We start from the raw sequence: 21587 nt of genomic DNA, 5'->3' as shown, positions 1-21587 counted from the left end.
GGTTGGGAAAGGTTTCTTCTATGATTTTGTTGCAGATGTTTTCAGGTCCTTTGAGCTGGAAATCTTTACTCTCTTCTATTCCTATTACTCTTAGATTTTTTTAATTGTATCCTGGATCTTTTGTGTTAGGAATTTTTTTATATGTTGACTTTTCTTTGACCATTGTGTCAATATCTTCTAAGGTATCTTCTACACCTAAGATTCTCTCTTCTACCTCTTGTATTTTGTTATTGATGCTGCATCTGTTCTTCCTGAATTCATTCCTAGGTTTTCCATTTCAAGGGTTGCCTCCACTTGTGCTTTCTTTATTGTTTCTACTTCCATTTTTAGGTCTTGGACAGTTTTGTTCAATTCCTTCACCTGTTTTCCTATATTTCCTTTAAGGAATTTATCTGTTTCCTCTTTAAGGCCTTCTACCTGTTTACCTGTATTTCCTATATTCCTTTCAGTGAGATATTTATATCCTTATTAAAAACTCTATTATTTTCATGAGATAGGATTTTAGGTCAGCATCATGGTTTTCAGGTGCATTGGTGTATCCAGGGCTTGCTGTGGTGGGAGAACTGGGTTCTGTTGATGCCCACGTATATTGGCTTCTGTTGCTTATGGTCTTGCTTTTGCCTATCACCATTTGGTTATCTCTGCTGTTAGCTGGCCTGGGTGTCTGTCTGGAGCCTGTCTTCTGTGTCTGTGGGTTGCTGCCAGTCACCTGGAAGGCCTGTGGCCTTAGCTGTTGCAGACCTCTTGGGAGGCCTTCAGACTGTGTGGTCTTCAGAGGAGCAGACAAGCTGACCTGCTGCAGGGGAAGGAACCGGCTGGAGACTAATGATTGTTCTTTTAATGTCTCAACCTTCAACCTACAATTTGTACTGAGCAAGCATTAACTCATAAAGATTTCATTTTGTTTTCATGTGAAAATTCAGGAAAATCCACACATTCCCTCAATTCCCTTTCTAAGGTCAGTTCTGTCCTCTACAGGCCAGACTTTCTGTAAGTCATTCATTCATTTCTCCTGTGCAGTCACAACTCCTTTAGGCCCTAACTATAATCTTGCTTCCTCTGCCCCATACTCCAACTCCCATTTACTCGATCTCAATTCACTTGCTCCATAAACTGGCCCTTTCTGGAATATGCTCTATGTCCCCTGACTTCAAACTGAGTATATTTCTCATAAACACTATTAAATTTTATTTGCAACTGACCATTTATAATTGCTACTGAAAAGTTTCATTACTCCAAAGTCTTTGTTTTTCATTTCTTAAACTTTAAAATAAATGGTACAGAAGGTTCTAAAAGAGCTAAGCTATTTTGACAAGTTCTGTAATATCTTTGGATTTTCATACTCGGGTCATGGAGCTTAATGAAAGAGACTAGTCATCCTTGACATGCTAAAAACCACAGAGGAATGCAAAGAAAAACTTCCATGGCCTTCAGTTTGACAGCATCGATGTATCTTAAGGTTATAGCTTTATAACTTCAATTTATGCTTCCACATGCAACAAAGAAAGTGAAGCCATGCATGAAAACTTGTAACAAAAAAGGTTGATACAAGAAAATTTAGAAGAAAGTTATAATTATTAAACAAAAATGTATTAGAAGTAATCCTTATTATTAAATGGTATTTTTCTACTCGAAGTTAAGTGACAGTTTCATTAATATCTTAAGCATGGTTCTATGTAGTTCAAAAGCTTCTAGTAAAAAAGGTAGTTACTATAAAGTTATTTTTTGAATATACCATTTATTTTTTGAGCTCATTTATTATGCAAACATTAACTATCTCTTACATTTACTACCACAGGCATGCTGTCATCAAGAAGTACACAGCGGATGCACCAATAATAAGGAAAAAAAACATTATGGAAGCTATAAGGTATTGTTGCCAGAAAATTATATCGGTGCTTGATTGGTTTGATCTAGTTGCAGAGACCATAAATGTGTTATAGCTAAATTTAGTGGCAAGAAGCTTTTATGGTCTCATGGTATAATCTGGAAAGCTGAAGACACAGTCCCAAAGATATGTCATAAAACCAAGCCACTAAAGGAAACAACTTCTCTGTGCTCAGCGGAAATTGGGCCATAGGGTCATTTGCTATAACAGTGTACTTTTAGGCCTGGGAAGAGAACAGTAGGGCATTTTCAGGAGGGTAAGGAAAAGGAAGAGTACACAGAAGGAATGCTCAGTTTTAAATAGATTTGGAGACAGTTTCAGAAGCAGTATTTCACTTTCTTCTTTGGAGCTTGAGAAGTTCACTATGCATACATTATAGACCAAATGTCTATCTCACTCCAAAGTTCATATTTGAAACATCTCTCCACAGTGTCATGGTATTAGGAGGTAAGGCCACCTCTGGTAGGAAATTAGGTGAGCTGATAAGTATGCAACCCTCAGGACTGGGATCATTGCCCTCAGAAAAGCTGTGAGTTGAGCTTGACTCCTCTCTCTCTCTCTCTCTCTCTCTCTCTGTTCAGCCATGTGCAGGGAGAATACGGGTTGGCACTCTGCCAGCTGGAAGAGGGCTTTCATCAAATGGTAACACTCTGGTCTTGGACTTTCTGTCTCCTGAATGTGACAAATAAACTCCTGTTGTTTACAGTAAACTTTGTCATGACAACACAAACTGATAAGACAGCTGACAGCAGTGATCTCTCTAATGACATACGGGCAGGGGTGGTGTATGAGTTCCAGAGCTGAGAGAACTTAGTTTTATGATAGAAGTTGGGGGTGTTATGAAGTGACCAAGAAGGAAAGGGTAAGACACAGGGAAGGGACAGTAGGGGAGAGGAGACTTATGGCCAGAAACACTTTTGTATATCCTATGATAAGAGAAAAATCCAGTCAGTATGATTGTGATGTAAACACTTCACAATAGGAAACTGAACAAGATAAATGAAGGGTTTTTGTTTTAAATATGTTGTTTGCTTCTAGTTATGTGCATTGTTATTTTGCCCACATGTATGTCAGTGTGAGGATGTCTGATTGTTTAGAGTTACAAACAGTTATGAGCTGCCATGTGAGTACTGAGAATTGAACCTGGGTCCTCCAGAAGAGTAGTCAGTGTTCTTAGCCCCTGAGCCTATCTCTCCAGCTCGATAAATGACATTTTTAAAAACTAAAATGTAGAGGAGAATGGCAACACTTTGAGCAGCAGCACAGAGAGTGTAAGTGGAGCAGGAAGGAAGATTGTCATTTGCTTTTAGTGTTGGCAAGGCATGTGTGCTATGATGGGCAAGGTCGCTTGGGAGTAATAATAGGAGAAAATAGACTGTAATGGATTGGATGTGAGTGGTAGGAAATAAATCAGCGTTAGGCTACAAAAATGTATTCCTCTAAAATGCTTACCCTTTAAAGTAAGGAGTACCAAGCTCTGAAAGCCACAAGAGTAAGGCAGGGAAGTTTTACTTTTGTTTCTTTATTTAGTAAGAGGGGAAAATGAGGACATTCACATGCAAAAGAGAACGATCCTGAGAAAGGCAAAAGTTGAAGAAAGAAAACAATTGTGGAGAGTTTCTTAATTAGGTAGAGTATGGAGACTTAGAGGGAATCTCTTCCCAGGGAGACTAAGAAAACAGAAAGGATTCCTGTAGGAACTTAGCTGTAACAAGTGAAGGCTAGGAATGCTCATACTACATAGCCTGGGGTCTCTGTGCAGTGGGGTGTGAAAGACAGTACAAAGACTCTGGCCAATGGTCACTGAGGAGCACAGCATGGGGGAATCTATTTGCAGACTTGCCTTTTTCCTCTCTGGGGCACCCCTGAACAATCTGTAGAGCCCTGCTTATTCCTCAGCAAGTTCAACTAGACTGAGGCTCACCATCTTACAGACCTTTCTCAGCATCGTTTATTCCTCTGCTCTGCTCTCTTTATGAACCAGCATTGAAGATGATTTCTGGGCAGTATCAGGAACCTGAAAAGGCAAGTTGTTTTTATTTGGTATCAGGAAATTTTCTGATGATGTTAATTTACACTTTGTGGTTTTCATAGGTTAAAACACCCAATTCATTTAGTCTTCTCCAAAATCCTGACAATAAAACAACTTTTATGCTGGATGAGGCTTAGTGTAGTACTTATGGCACAAACTCAATAAGAAGACAAGATTAATAAATTAAGAAAATATTTTATAGGTGATTTCTATACATGCAATGTAGCTTCTCTTGTCATATACACAAAATAACTGGGAAAATAAAAGGTTGATCTAGGAGGGGTATAATGAATGGAAGGGAGGGGAAGAGAGTGAGATAGGAGTTGGCAGGAATGAGGAGGAGGGAGGGAAGACAATACAGCTCAGCACCTAACAGACAGGGCTGAGATTCACAATGAACAATGTGTTGGGAGAAGCCCCACATCCAAGCTTCCAATCTAAGACTGTACTCATCACCTATTCCACTCATTGCTTCAAAAATATTGTCTATTGGCACTGTGCCCACTAACGAAGAAGCCATTTCTCCTCATAGTTTGTAGAGTGCAGATGCACTCAAAAGTTTACATGCAGAAGCATGTGAAATTTCCAATTCCTTATTCACATACATGTGCAATCTCATAAATACTTAAAAATGTGGTTGAGAGCTGAAACACTGACAGAATCCAGGAAACCAAGATATATTTATGCACAAGCTGTCAGGCAGTGGCTTTCATGCTATTTTAGTGTTTTGTTCATTCCTGTTCTAACTTATGCTACCATGCAGCTCCAAACTACATCACTAGAGACAGTTTCCCTGGGAAGACTTTTACACAAACAAACACACATGCACACTTGTTTGTGGATGCACACAGGTACACAAACACACATCTGTCTTTGTGCATGTGTGGATATTTGCTTTTATGACCATATTTAAGATGTTGATTTCTCCCCAAATACAGGAATTTATTTTCTCAGAGAAGATTTTCTTTTAATTTAACATGTACTTTCACAAAAACCCTGTCTTTTAGAAAATGATGATATATATTTCATAATATGAAGCTGAGTACTGCCAGGACTTTGCCTCCTGCTCCTCTGGTTTAAGCTGCAATTGTACTAATTCCCAGTGTTTCGAGGAGAGAACTCAGAGTAGGCATGGTCTTCCATTGGAACTCTTTGTGGCAGACTCACAGGCTGGGTTTGTGTCACATGTTTAATCACTTCTAACTTTATATTCACTGAAGAGATGTTCTTATAAATTTAAGGGCACATACCTTTTTTTAAAAAGCATTTTTACTGTATCTTTCTCTGAGTTCTTAGACTGATAACAATGTGTAGTTTATGTGGGTCCTAGGGCTCCCCACCATATTTTCATAATCTTTGAGACAAGGCCGAAGCACATTGTCCAGAGCTCTTGGTTTGGTACATTCATGACAAATCCAATCTGTACCAATGAGTGATTTTATAGCTTTGGTTTCCTTGGAGACCTCTGAATGACAGAGAGCAAAACCCCTTCCAAGAGTGTAGCCATCATTCCCTTTAGAAACTTTGCAGAAGGCAAAGCTGATGAACACTGCCTCTACCCATGTTCAGGGTTCCCTAACACCAACAGTGACAAGTTGACAGCATGGAAGCCAAACCACATAGTGAGAGCTGGTGATTGCTAAGCATCCTCAAAAGATATAACCATAACCAATTCTTCTGCATCTTTCTGTTTATCATGAAAATACCATTCTGTTTCAAAGATCTTCTCAGATTCACATACAGATTTTTATAGCATTATGTACCATTATTGGGTGGTCAATCAAAGTATGTACTATAATGTATAACTCTGGTCTCCTCAAATAATGATTTTGGTTGTTTTCCGCAATTACTCTTAACAAACATTTCTGTAGGAAACACTCCTGCTATACATTGTGAGTACCCTGACAGATTTAATTTGGCGCAGCAGCTAGCTAAAAGATATAACTATTTTTAGTCTTGATAGATATTGAAAAACTGTCTTCTAGAAAGTATGAAGAAGTTTATACTTTCAGTGGGGTATGAGAGAATCTATTCATCCAAACCAAGGCCAGCACTAGGAAAATCAAACTATTCTAATTTTTGACAGTTTAATAAGAAACACAATCCATACACAATTGTAACTGGGCATGAACTCCATTTGCATGCACCATTATTGTCATTGGTAGTTTTTGAGAAATGTCTTGTGCTTTTCAGGAATTGATTTGTTCATCTTCCTTTGGCCAATTTACATGGTCTGTTAACAAATTAAGATAATCACCATTTTGCTATGTACATAAAACTTCTAAGTTCCTATTCTGGCAAAGACCTGTGAGTTAAGAACTTGGTCCTCACCTGTAGTGATGTTGACCTTTGATAAAAACTTATGAGGTGACCCTAGTGGGAACTCCTTTAGGAGTTGGCCGTTGAAAGAATTTCCTCCTCTCTTGTCTGCTGTACTCCAGCCATAAAACAAACAGTTTGCTTGTTTCATGCTCACATCATGATGTGTTTACCTCTCTACTGGTACAAAGCAATGGATCTGCCATTGACTTAAATTGTTAAAAGCAAGAATATCAGACAGCCAATGAGATAACTGGGTTCTTGTGTCCTGTAATATTATAGTCCATGGCATAGATAATTATAAAAACAGAGATGATTTATCAAGAAGGGGAAAAACTTTTCTGAGAATAGAAGTGGACTAAAGAGCTAGGAATGATCTAAGGCATAAAGACTCTGGAGCATCAGAGATCCTCTGTATGCTGATTATAGAGTTCATGCATTATCCTAAACTTGGAGATCATGAACTGTTGTGTTTTGGTTTTGTTTTGTTCTGTTTTGTTTGTCCCATGTGCTGTTCTGCTACATGTAGTCCATGGAGAGAAAAGATTCTGGTCTTTCTCTGTCACTGTTTTGGATTGGTTGGTTTTATAATATTTTTAATTTTTTTGAAAATTTTTATATATATACAATATGTTTTGATCATACCTACCTTCTCCTTCTCTCCTCCAGTTCTCTCAGACTCTCCCTAACAATACTTTTCCAACTTTATATCTTCTTCCTTTTTAAAAATTTTATCTTTACTCTTTTTTTATGACGTACTGAGTCCACTTAGTGTTACTCATGTGCACATTGGAGTGGAACCATCCACTGGAATGTAGTCACTCTACCCTTCTCTAGCTGCCACCAACTGTCAACACCTGCTCAGCTGGGCTGGAGCCTCCTGGGCCCCTCCCACACTCTCTACTGGAGTTCTGATTGGTTACCACTGTTTTCTTCATATGTCAATAGTGACATATGAACCTCAAGAGCCTCCCTCCCTACCCTATTCTTCTGGCTCCAAACCTTCAAAATTTTTATCCTGGAATTACATGCCTCATTACATTTATATTAGGATATGTTTATTTAAACGATAATGGAAAGCTCATCAACATACTCTTTCTATCCCCAACATTTGACATACCACAGTCATCACCAGTCAATCTCCCATATGTGATTTGGCAAATCTAAAAATGACTTTTTGTTCCATTGCCCTGACACATCCACAACAAAAATACTTCAATAAGAAAATTTCTAGTGGGTAACTTTGCCTTAAAATGCTATATTTACTTATTTATCTACCAATTGATGCATTTAATAATTATGATTCCATAAACTTAAGAAAAAAGAAGTGATGTATAGAATGTGAACCTATATTTGCTATTTTATTGACTTAGTCAATTCATTCAGAGTACTTTTATGCAGTTATTTAGTATCTAGTATGGCAAATGAAAACTTCAAAGAAGCTAAGTATGCCTGCAAAGCCAAATTACTGGCAAGGGACAGAACTAACATTTAAACCTTTGTGTGTATTTCCCTAAAGTTTACGTTTCCCCCCACAGTTCTGTAGTTGCAACTATTCAGTGTTACATGGAAGAAATTACTTCAATCAAAATATGAACAATGTCAGGTCATTCCCCAGCATAAAGCAACTCACACAGATCTTTAATCTAAGGCAGAGTGCTAAATATGATGAAAATAAATAAAATAACAAATGTGAAATTCTCAAGTCCCATTATATAATAGAAGACTGGCTTGTTTAGGTTTGCGTATGAGGTATGTAAAAGAATCAGAGGAAAAGAGACTGCAGCATGAACTTGGGTCAAATGGCACAATTTTGATTACAAAGCTAGAGAGTTTGATGAGCATTTACAGTCTAAGTAGAATGAAAATTTCCTTAGTTACTTTTGGTTTTCGATGTGACTAGATTATGGGTCACCCAGTGCCTCCTACAGAGCAAAGCATATCAGTTTAGTTTTAGTTTCTCTCTCTCTCTCTCTCTCTCTCTCTCCATATATATATATATATATATACATATATATATTTAATGTATGAGTATTCTGCTGCATGTATGCCTGTAGGCCAGAAGGCACCAGATCCCCTTATAAATAGTTGTGACCCACCACGTGATTACTGGGAATTAAACTCAGGACTTCTGGAAGAGCAGCCTGTGCTCTTAACCACTGAGCCTTCCCTCTGGCCCTCTTTCTTCCTTTTAAATCAATTTTCTGGCCAAGAATCAACTCTTATTTGTTTATATCTTATCTCTGGCTATTTTTGTACTACAATGGAAGGGTAGAAAGATTACACATGATTTAGAAAGTCTTTAAAAAAAAACAGAAGTCTATTTTGTACAGAAAAAGCTTACCAAGCCTTATAAAATGGTATTTTTCAAAACATCACTGCAATTGACCTGTACAAACAGATCAATTTCACTTATAAGAACAAAATGCCACATAAGGATTTCCAACATTGATTTAACATTGATTATTTGATTCTCCAAGTGCTTAACCATTTGTCTCAGGCTACATTCTGTTGCTACCACAGAATGCTACACAGTGTGTAAATTATAAATAATAGAGTATTTTACCTCATGGATCTAGACACCAAGTTCAAGATTGAAGAACTCCACCTGAAAAGGTGCTCTTGTATGAGATTCATGTAGCTGGATTGAGTCAGAGTACCCTCCTCTTCTTAGAAAGGCATTGTTCAACCAGTGACATGTAATTTTAACTGCTTTATGAGGGCCCCACTTTGACTAATTATTATCATATGGAAATAGATATTAACTTCCCACGACATGAACTTCGAGGAATGCAATAGAATCATCTGAACGTGCACTTTCTCTTAATATGTGAATGTATTTACCCTTGTTACCCAATGACAAATTTTCAATTATTTGTGATGATTAAAAAGTAAATAAGAAATGGGACATTGGCTCAGCTAGTAGAGACTAGCAGGTACAAAGTTCTGGCTTAATCTCCAGTACTACATATACTGGGCATAGATATCATTTGTGCCTGTAATCGTAGCACTCAGGAGTTGGCAGGAGAAGGATCTTTGGCTTCATGGAGAGTTTGAAGACAATCAGGAACACATGATACTGCCTAAAATTGACAATAAATAGAAATCCAAAACTGTAAATAAAAAATTGGAATACAAATCAATCCTAAATATGAGCTAGAAAACACCATGTAAAACTATTTTAAACTTTGCAATAATACAAAGTATTTGGAAAAAATCCATAGACTATCATGGAAAAAAAAAAGAATCTCATATAAAGAGAAAGCAACTCTGCCTAACATATGCAAATTAGCTTAATCTTACTCAAGACATAAAATAAACATTAGTGTTACTGATTATTTGCTTAAATTTTCATTCTTAAGCCACCTGAGTTGTTAGGTAATTAACATGAGGTGAGCTTGTGGAGTTAAGAGGAAAATGCCCCAACAGTGTGTGGAAACTTACTTTGCGTTTGAGAGTTCACTGAGCTTGGAGCACATCCACAGCTTTAGCTTCTTGACCTATGATCACATCCACTTGTGGTCAGAGCCTCCCTACGAATGTCATATGATGTCATCATCGTCCTGAAAGCCCAGAGAGCACAGGCTCTGCAATTTACTGGCTGTGGCTCTTTTGACAATGTGCTTAGCACTGGGCAAAAAGTCTCAGTGAAGAACTGCCTAGAGTAGGTTGGCTGCTTGGTTGGCATGCTTCTGAAAGATTTTCATAATTGGGTTAACTGAGGTGGGAGACCCACCCTGAACATGGACTTTCACTGACCCATTTCATACAACCTGCCCCCATCTCCTAATGCCTAGTTAGTTATGAACTCACCTACCCATGAATTTTTTTTCCACTGGTGAGGTTGATGTCCTCATGATCAAATATCCTCTGTAAAATGTCACCAAACAGGGACCAAGACTAAAGCACATAAACCATTTTAGGAGATAATACATGGTTAAAAATATGAAGAACAATTCTATGGTTCAATCATGTTTCTTTGCCCTCTCATAAGACCAGTAATATCACAAGTAAGGTTGTTCCTTTCAGCCTCTGAGCATGAATGAGAACATGTGAAGTATACAGCAGCTGACCTGTAATATGCACTTATTTTCTAATAGAAAATAGATTCACTTCTCATACAATATATCCTAATTTAATTTCTCCTCCCACCCGGGTTCCCCTCCCAGTTCTTCCACACCTCTTCTTCCCTCCAGACACTCCTTTTCCTTTGTCCGTCATTAGAAAAAAATGCAAATTTTAAAAATGAGGAGACAAGCTTCTGAGGCATATCAACCAAACATGACAAAATAAAATATAAAAAGATAAAACAAAAAAGGAATTGACATTGAGTGTTGCAACCCAGTAGAAGGAAAATATCCTAAGAGTAGGCATAAGAGTCAGTGACTCAATCATTCTCATGCAGAGAACATGGGGTAAACTCTGTATTTGCTGCTTCAGTCTCTGTGAGCTCATATGAGCCTTGATCAGTTGATTCAGAGGGCCCTATTATCCTGGTGTCCTCCGTCTCCTCTGGCTCTTAAAATTTTTTGCATCTTCCTCTGAGGGATTATCTGAGCTCTGAGGGGAGGGATTTAGTGGAAACCTCCAATTTAACTCTCTCCACATAATGTCTGCACTGGTCCTCTGCATTTGTTCCCATTTGCTGCTATAGAAGTTTATTTAGGTCAGTCAAGCCTGTTTTTCCCTACGCCTGTAAGCTATCTTGTCTATGCTTCATGGTTAACCAAGCAGTGACAGATATGAGTTCCTTCCTGTGGAGTGGGCCTTAATTCAAATCAGACATTGGTTGGTTACTCCCATAAGTTCTGTGCCACCATTGCTCTAACATATTTTGTAGACAAGACAGATTGCTGGTCAAAAGTATTATGGCTAAGTTGGTGTCCATATTTCTCTTTTGGTAGCCTGAAGAGTACCTTGTCATAACAAGAAAACTAGGACATAGGGGTAAAGACTTCATGTAGGCACCAGCTTGACATCTTCATGTATAATGAGTTGTGTGGATATAGTCCTCTGCAATGGCATCCTGAGGTCCCACTGTAATGCTCAAGGTTTTTAGGGGAAAAGAGTCTGGGATAAACAAGCAATAGTCTCAGGGATGGAAGGGAGAGCTTACTCAGAAGGACTGCCACTTTGAAAACTACATTTCCCCCAGCAATCTGAGAGAACAGGCTAAATATCTCTGAAGGATACCTGTACGTGTAACTTTCCTAGCTTCTCCAGTGCTCATTTGTGTTCACAGGCTTCTTTTGCCCTCCACAGGTAATGCTAACTCTGATTCATTTTGTGGTATATTTAAAGAGTATTGGCATTTGTGGGACCCGTAAAAGGCAGCCTGGTTCCTGGTTGAGTTAAGGCTAGAAACTCCAGTGACACTGAAGGGACTGTAGTCATTTCACCTGGCTCCCAGGCACCAGTACCCTGTCACTAGCCACAGCCCTCCATAGATTTGTGGCCATCAGTCACATAAGGGCAATGCCCTAAGCCCCTCCACAGATAGAGGACACGACAGGTCACTTAGCCTCAAGATAGCTCTTCATTTAGGTACCTCCTGGTACCTTATCCAATAAACTTTCTTTCCCAGACACTCCTACCTGCAAAAAGGTATTTAATTGCAGATCCACCCTGAGAAATGGGGTATGGTTTTACTTATCCACCTTCTGTCGTGACAATAAATGCCTTAAAAACATGGACTGTCTCTTTTCATTGGGATGGGATCCACCATCAGGAGCCATCGAGAAGCCTTTGCCTACAGAGCGGCCATCTAGTCTCCCATAAAGGCCTCCCTGCACTCCCAGCAGTGGCCACAACCTCCATCAAGCCAAGGACTCTCTCCCCTTAGGACTACCCAGAGCTTCCCTCTTTTCCCCCTTCAGTGCCAGGCCACATCCAGCATGCAGGCCCCCACTCTATTCTCAGCTCTTCCATGGCTTCCACCAGTGTCTGGGTGTCTGAGAGCCTAAGAACCAGGCCTGGGGACACAGAGCTCTGGCTGTTCTGTGCACTTCCCTACCCCCAGAGTAGTGTCCTGTGGCTTCCCTACAGCCCAATACCCACCCAGCAATAGCATGAGGTAAGCAGGGTAAAACTTTCCTCGTCCTGCCTCTCTGAGAGGCTGACCCCCATGGCAGAACAGCCACAGGACCCATAACCCCACAGACATTAACTCTTTGAAAGTTTGATAGATTTCTGTGCAAACCATCTGGGGATGGTTTGTAAGTGTCTGAAAAATCACTGAAGGAAGACCACAGACTCAGATAGTATACAAACACAAAGAGCATTTATTCTGTACAAACAATCAGCATGTGAAGGTCAACCATTTTCCAAAATGGCAACCCCCGACAAAGGCATGCGGGCCTTCTTATAGGGAACTGGAGGAACTCTCTAGAAAGATTAGGTGATGGAAAATTTCACTGGTGGGTGCTAGGATGTCACAGGTGGTCAGTGGCCTGCATGTCTATGTCATGAATGTTTAACCATAGGAAAGGATAGAGCTGCCCAGCACAGATGGCCATTCTGAGATAAGACATTTCCCCATTTGGGGGAGGGGGTAATCCCCAGGCTGTTCTTTGGGAAGGGGTTTTATGATCTTGTTCTGAATTTTATGGTCTGTTCCTGGAAATGCTGCCTATGGCCTAGTTCCTAGGACTTAAGCTCTGTTTCTGGAGCTAATACCTTATGGCCTTTTCTAAATCAGGCCTGATCCTTAAATGTAGACAAATGGGTTTATATCATCCTTTCAGGTTGAAAGACTTATAAAGACTGTTGATATTTTCATTCAGGGTTATGGGTCTATTTAAATAGCCTACCTGGTTTTGATTAACTTTGATAAGTAGTGCATATCAAGAAAATTATACACATCTTGGAGAGAGAGAAAAGGGGGGAGAGATTCTCCGTTTTTGACTTTTTTGAGATTATTTATTGACTGAGTTTTCATGGGCAAACCAACTTCCTTAGGTTGAGATTTTCCTTCTGTAATGCTGGGGTTTGTAGATAAATATTGTTTAAAGTTGATTTTATCGTGAAATGTCTTTTTTTTTCCTCCATCTATGGGGACTGCAAATTTTGCTGGGTATAATAGTCCAGCTGACATCTCTGATCTCTTAGTGTCCACAGCACATTTGTCCGGACCTTACTGACTTGTAGAGTCTCCACTGAGATGGCAGGGGGACCAGTCTGCCTTTATATGTTAGTTGATCTTTTTCCCTTGCAGCACTAAATATTTTTAATAATCATTCTAGTGTTTTATTACATGGCAAGAGGACTTTGTTTCCTTCTCCAATCTAACATACTTGTTGTTCTGTATGTTTTTTTATCTATAAATATACCTTTATAGGCACAGCTTCTTTAGATTAAGAAGATTTTGTATGATTTTGTTGAGAACATTTTCTGGGCTTTTGAGCTGGGTTTCTCCTTCCCCTATACCTATTATTTTTAGGCTTGGTCTTTTCATATTTGACCTGGATTTCCTGAATGTTTGTGTCTGGATGTTTTAAGATTTGAAGTTTCTTTAATCAATGTATCCATTTCTTCTATCCATCTTCAATGTCTGAGATTCTCTCTTCCATCTTTTGTATTCTGTTGGAGAAGCTTACCTCTATATTCCTATTCAAATTCCTAATTTTTTCATTACTAGAATTTCCTTAGTTTGGATTTTTAAAAATTGATTCTATTTTCAATTTCAATCCTTGAACAGTTTTATTTACTTCCTTAAATTGTTTGTTTGTGGTTTTCTGGATTTCTTTGAGGATTTTATTAATTTCCTCTTTAAGTACCTCTATCACATTCATATAGTCTATTTCAATGCCCTTTCTTTATGCTTCAGTTATGGTGGAATATTCTGGGTCTGCTATATAGGATAGCTGGGCTCCAGTGGGGACATTTTGTTCTGGCTAATAGGATTTCTCCACAGATGAAGTAAGCCAATTCAAGCCAAATTAAAAGTAAAAGAGGGCAGGTTTATTTGGGCATAAGCTCCCAGGCTAGTTAACCAGCCTCTGGAACTGAGACTGGAAAAGAAATCCAGGGCAGTCTATGGTGAGGAAATTTTTATGTATTGTAGGTGAAGGAAAATGATCTGTCTACCATACGCTGGGCTTGTACGCAGGTACTGTCACCTAGGGCAGAGACTTGAGTGACTGGCAACTTCAGGGGAGGAGGTTGATACAACTGTCAGGAATATTAGGAACACAGGATTGAGCTTTGAATGCCTTTTTGTTTGTTTGTTTGTCTGTTTGTTTGTACGCTTTCTCAGCAGGTGGGGTTGAAGAAGGAGAGAGGACTGAAATTTACTGGGTCATGGGGTGTGGGATGCAAACTGGGGACTACAAATGAACACTGTTTTGCTGTGTTGTTGATTGTGCTTTTACGCTGGAGTTTCTGCATTTGGGTTTAGGGTTATAGCTCTAGATGCTGAGTTCTGGATTTGTCGTTTGAGTGTGGGTGTTTTGTTCCTTGGTTTATTTCCTCTGTGTTTTATCAGGGAGTATGATTACTGTGCTTTATAAAAAAGAAAACCTATGCACCCCTTCCCCTAACTAGGCCACCTTGTCTGGCTTCAGTGGAAGAGGATGTACCCAGTCCTGCACATGCTCTGTGTGTGTGTGTGTGTGTGTGTGTGTGTGTGTGTGTGCGTGTGTGTGTTACCCTGGGGGGGGGCTTCTCCTTCTCAGAGGATTAAGAGGAGGGAATGGGGGAAAGATCTGTGAGAGGGGGTACTGGGGAAGGGGGGGACTAATACTGAAATGTAAAGTGAATAAATAATAATAAAAGAGCTGTGGTTACACATCGTAAAATATAAATGTATTTAATATGTGCTTCGTTTGATATAAAAACTTTCATAAACTAATTAAGACCAAAAATAGTTAAATTTGTACTTTTATAGTAGATGTTGAGTAATAAACAACTGGGGCAAGTGATCAATCACATTTTAGTGAACTAAGGAAAACTTAAGCTTGGGCCTTGAGGTACTCTTCTGTGTTCTTTTGTTTCCTTCTGTGCATATAAAGTAGACCATGAGAGACGATCCAGAGATTGTCCTTAGGGACATCACATAATGCTTCCTTGGTTTTATTTTCCTCTCAGAATTTTCCAAATTCTTCTCTACCTATTTTAAAAAAATTTGGAGGTAGAGTAACTAAAGCCACAGTTTATAAGTGCATCATTTCTTGTCTTGCCTCTGACTTTTCTTAGTTCAAGATTCATGACACAGATATTTGCATAAACAAAGTTTTCCTTAAGAGTCTTCTGGGTAAGTGAGTCATTCTATATACAGCAGAAGTTCTGTGAAAATATTCATGTTATGCCTTTGAAACTTCATGGGACTTACTGGCTTGAAACTTCCGATCTTACTCAGGCATTCAATAAAGTATTTCTCTCCTTTTACTACTCAACCTCTAAAAGAAAACTACACATTAATACAATCATAGGCGGGTTTATCATACAGATTTTCAACCTTGCAGAAGGCAAATTTAATTAATGATCCCATAAAACCATAATCGCTGGGCAGATATCAACATTTAAATGATTTACAGGTTGGTTAAAATAAATTTCAAAACCATGCTTTCGTTTTACAGTAGGGAAGAAATAACACATAAATAATGTATTCAAGTGAGGATTTGGAAGTGGGGGGCACTGAAAAGCATGCAAATAAAAGTTGTTTTTTTTATTACATCATCGTTACTCTTTTAGTATTGCAAATTGAGGGACACCAAGTTTCAAACTATGTTCACTAAGTAACTGGAGATGAATTAGTGGACTTCCTGACCACGTGATAGGTTCACAAGGAACTTGCTGTGGCCTCTGCAATTTCTTTATTAAGATTACAATATTCAGATATTTTCTGTATCTAGGATTATAGCTCCTGCTCTTACTTTCCATTGCAACATAATAACTACTTGTAATGCAAAGAAATAGTTAACACAATAGATATGAACTTGAGTATTATTTTTAGCCTCCCTCCTATTAATATATTGCTTTAATATACCTTTGATACTACTGAGTGTCACTATAAAGAATCATCTACTGGGGCTCACGCATTCAAGATAAAATGTATTAACACTTATTAACACAAATTTCCTGATTAATATTTTATAAAATAACTGGCACAGGAAGTGCCATTAAACATCTAAAAAGTTGCTGCCTTGTTTGTTATCTTCAGTTGAATTTTGGAGGAGCAACTGAGATATGCGTTTCTCTGTGATTCTGGTAGATTATAGACAAATTCACAAGTTGCTGGGATTTTTTTTCAATTATCTTATAGTTTTGGAACTTTCAAATTCTAAAGATAAAGTACACAGGTTGTAGAATAATGGGCTAATTTTCTTTTGAAATAACTTTTTTTCCCAAAGACTTTTATAAAAGAAAATATCAGCCCCCTTTCTCTTTGCTGTGATAAAATGCCTGAAAAGCATCTTAATGAACTGATTTGTTTTAGGTTGGCTCACAGTTTGGAGGGCAACATGTCTAGAAGGCACAGTGGTTGGAACAAGAGGTAGGTAGCTAGCTAGTCTCCATCTACAATGAAGAAGCAGAGAGAGAGAGAGAGAGAGAGAGAGAGAGAGAGAGAGAGAGAGAGAGAGAGAGAGAGAGAGAGCGCCAGCCTTTGGCACTCCTCTAGCTTTCTCCTTTACCTTTTTATTCAGCCTTAGACTTCAGATTTTTGGATGGTGCTGTTCATATTTGTGGTAGGTTTTCCATCCTCAAAACACTTTGTTGGAAAGTGCCTCACATGTGTTCTTCCAGGCAGCCACAGGGCCTCCAAGTATCTAACAGAGCAAAACTGCCCAATGCCCTAAATGAATGACACCTATACATGCAATGGTTCATTTTAACTGTAAACTACATAGAATTTGGAGCCTCACAGAGGACATATTCCCTCCTTTATAGTTGCTACCTTATCCAGCGTGATCACCACTGGGCTCATGTAGCTTGCTAGAATTGAGGAACTGAAAATTCTGCTAACTGCTAGCTGGGGGAAAACTACCTCTTTGCCTTTTTGAACAAACTTTCTGGCTTTCTTGAAGGAACATGTACTTGCACGGTGTGCCAGTCACACTCATCTTCTGATGAGATAATCACATGATAATCACAAGACTGTCTCTTCAGTGATGAAGGAGTTCAGACCCCCAGATCCATACTCTTCTCCCAAAAAAAGAAGCTAAATCACAGACCTCCAATATGAATAAGGCATAATGGTAAGAACGAATCCACCAGATGATATTTTGACTTGTGGTTTCAAAGCACAAGACTAATGGATCTCAACCCATGATGGTTGGAAATGTATGCCAAATACTTCTCACCACTTAATGGATTAGGAAGAAAATCATGGAACCATGATCTCTATGAGACTGCTTTTCCTGCTGGATTTGCCTCTGAATGTGGTCATAACTCTCCAAAATAGCATCACCAGCTAGAGATGAAACATTTAGAACTCACCTGTAGAGAACATCTCAGATTGGAATTGTAGCATGTCAATCAGTGACAAAAACAAACTTCAGAAAGAAGTAGAGTCCTATTTATTTAGAAATGCTTGCCCTTTATGCCCTCCTGAATACTGCCTTCTGAAATTAAACTCTTTACCATATGAAATTTGTTAAGTTCCAGGTCTGCAAAGCCACACCCCAGTCCACAAGTAGCCCCATTTAAAGTTGGAAGCTGGAGCAAAGAGAAAATAACAGTGCTGTGACCAAGTGTTCAGGCTCATCAGTATTTAGGACTCATCATAGCAATTAAAAGTACTGTCGTTACTATTACCAATAATCATCCCGCATGTTACACGTCCAAGATCTCCACCTTTCTTTGCCAGGCGCCAGGGAAGACAATGTATTAACACATTGTTCACTTAGAGGAAAGAGAGACTGTCCTCAGTTATCTTAATGAGAATAAAGGAACAACTGGTAGTCACAGCGCATTTTAGGAAAGTTACTGTAAGAAACAACAATAGGAAAGGATAAAAATAAATGCCATGGAAAGGAATTTAAATGTCTGCAATGATGCATCTGGGACCAGAAGGAGTCCATGGTCTTGAAATACTGATACTTTTCTTTCTCACTGTTTTGCTAATGATTCAAAAAATCATTAATTTTTCTTTGACACCAAAGATGAACATTTTCGTTTGCTATAGAAATGACATCCTGGGGGTTGGGGATTTAGCTCAGCGGTAGAGCTCTTGGCTAGGAAGCGCAAGGCCCTGGGTTCGGTCCCCAGCTCCGAAAAAAAAAAAAAGAAAGAAAAGAAATGACATCCTGGGTAAAATAGAAGATTGCCTGTGAAGCCACACTGATCAGTCACCAGAACTCTGCAGTTAGTATTCATATGCTGTGCTTTGACAGATAGGGTGAACAAACTGTAATAGACAATGAAGATTTCCCTTCCAGTAACTTCTATGAATTTAAAATATGAAATAAACACAAGGTGACTGTCACTAAGCTCCCCTTGGTTACACTGGTTCAAAGACGGGAATTCTACTTCAGGTGTCTTTCAGCTAAATCCCAGGTGGAAGGATAGGAAGAGAAATGATTCTGTTAAAAAATGTGTGAATAATGTTATAAATTCCAAGACTTCTGTTTATTAAATTATTCAAAATGGGTACATTTAACTGTCCTTATGAACCAGAAAGTTCTTCAGGAAGAGCACTGCCTGTGCTCACGGTATCCACCTCTCCACAGTCTTACTTTACACAATCTGTCACAGGCATCCGCTGAGCAGTTTTATTTTTTGTTTTGTTTTGTTTTGTTTTGTTTTTTTCTGACTAAAAAAAGCATTCAAAAACTCAACCGACTGTGCAAAGAAAAATGAAAGCAGTAAAACTTGAATATGTTCTGGCGTACTTTCAGCTTTAATAAAAACTGTAAACGTATCTTCTGTTCACCAGATATAATTGTCTGTTCGACAATGTAAGTGTCATCTCAGAGACTTACTACTGAATAAGCTCACCCTTTCTAGCTCTTTCTGAACTCTGGCTGGCTTGTTCAACTCAGCTGCTCTGGATCAAACACCTTTCTAAGATCTAATCTGGCTTCTCTCAGCTTCCAACTGAATTGTTCTGCTTGGCCTTAAACTAACTCTCCCCATTTGTTCTAAATCTTCTGGATCCTTCTTATTCTCTGGCTTCAACTGCCTCTGCTGACCTGCCCTGAAATAAATCAATGAACACAATTCCTCTGCTTCCACTGCACTGACTGCAACTGACTTAACTCTCTCTCTCCCTACACTACTTTTAAATAGCTTCTCTTTCCTGTGCTGTTCTTAGGAAAGTTGGGCACATTCTATCATTGACTCATTCTGTCAAATGTTTCTCTGATTCATCAATTTGTTTTCTCCTTAATTAGATGACACTTTCAAACATGGCTACTTTCTTCTACAAACCAACTTTGCCTTACAGGTTTGTACTAAAGGGCATGTCTGCATTTCAGCTGGATCACACAGATCTAGGTCTTTGGATGTGAGCCCTTGACAGAACAGCCATTGAAATCCCTCTACAGAAAAACAGTAGTACATATACTTTTCACTTAATAGTCAGCAATGAATAGAATGAAGCTTCATATTCAATAGAATTGTCTGAAGCCTCTCCAAAGTAGCTGTTGATTTTCATAGAATAACTGGCTTCACTTTTTAACAATTTAGATGTAGGTAGCTGCTACAGACCATGAGTGCACTCCCATTGTGAAATGTTGAATCCCCAATTCCAGATGACTCTCTTAAGTGTAAGAAGTAATTAAGATGAAATGAAGTCATAAAGGTAGGTCCTTGACCTCTGCTGCAGTGCATAGGCTTAATGGTAATCTGCTAAGCAATCCTAGGCCCACGAGACTGTGAAAGCCTTGAAGAAACACACATATTTTAAGCATGATTTGATATCTGTCATATAGTATGTTCATTGGATGATAAATACCAGCGTATTATTATTCTAGAGAGCTCCTATCTAGTTACAAGGTCTCTCTATTAGGGTTTCTATTGCTGTTATAAAACACCATGAGAATAAATAACTTGGGGAGGAACAGGTTTATTTCAGCTTACAACTCCAGTTCTATGAAGTCAGGGCAGGAATTCAAATGGAGCAGAAGCTGACAAAATAGCTCTGGAGAAGCACCTACTAAGCTTGCTTTTTTATAAACCCTAGGATCACTGGCCTAGGAATAGAGCTACCCAAAATGGTTTGGGTTCTCCCACATCAATCACTAACTAAGAAAATGCTCTATCATGTTCTCCACAAGCAAATCTTATGGAAGCAATTTCTCTTTTCTTTTCTTTTTTTTTGTTTATTTATTTATTTATTTATTTTTTAAATTTATTTAATACTTAATAATTCTTTGGTTTCCGGGCAAACATCACCCTCCCCCCTCCCCTTCCTTATGGGTGTTCCCCTCCCAACCCTCCCCCCATTGCCGCCCTCCCCCCAACAGTCTAGTTCACTGGGGATTCAGTATTAGCAGGACCCAGGGTTTCCCCTTCCACTGGTGCTCTTACTAGGATATTCATTGCTACCTATGAGGTCAGAGTCCAGGGTCACTCCATGTATAGTCTTTAGGTAGTGGCTTAGTCCCTGGAAGCTCTGGTTGCTTGGCATTGTTGTACATATGGGGTCTCGAGCCCCTTCAAGCTCTTCCAGTTCTTTCTCTGATTCCTTCAACGGGGGTCCTATTCTCAGTTCAGAGGTTTGCTGCTGGCATCCGCCTCTGTATTTGCTGTATTCTGGCTGTGTCTCTCAGGAGCGATCTACATCCGGCTCCTGTCGGTCTGCACTTCTTTGCTTCATCCATCTTGTCTAATTGGGTGGCTGTATATGCATGGGCCACATGTGGGGCAGGCTCTGAATGGGTGTTCCTTAAGTCTCTGTTTTAATCTTTGCCTCTCTCTTCCCTGCCAAGGGTATTCTTGTTCCCCTTTTAGAGAAGGAGTGAAGCATTCACATTTTGATCATCCGTCTTGAGCTTCATTTGTTCTAGACATCTAGGGTAATTCAAGCATTTGGGCTAATAGCCACTTATCAGTGAGTGCATACCATGTATGTCTTTCTGTGATTGGGTTAGCTCACTCAGGATGATATTTTCCAGTTACAACCATTTGCCTATGAATTTCATAAAGCCGTTGTTTTTGATAGCTGAGTAATATTCCATTGTGTAGATATACCACATTTTCTGTATCCATTCCTCTGTTGAAGGGCATCTGGGTTCTTTCCAGCTTCTGCTATTATAAATAAGGCTGCTATGAACATAGTGGAGCACGTGTCTTTTTTATATGTTGGGGCATCTTTTGGGTATATGCCCAAGAGAGGTATAGCTGGATCCTCAGGTAGTTCAATGTCCAATTTTCTGAGGAACCTCCAGACTGATTTCCAGAATGGTT

This window comes from Rattus norvegicus, chromosome 4 (assembly GCF_036323735.1).
Source record: "Rattus norvegicus strain BN/NHsdMcwi chromosome 4, GRCr8, whole genome shotgun sequence".
In the NCBI taxonomy this organism is placed as follows: Eukaryota; Metazoa; Chordata; class Mammalia; order Rodentia; family Muridae; genus Rattus; species Rattus norvegicus.
The sequence above is the reverse complement of the archived record's forward strand: the minus strand, read 5'-3'. Positions refer to the sequence as shown.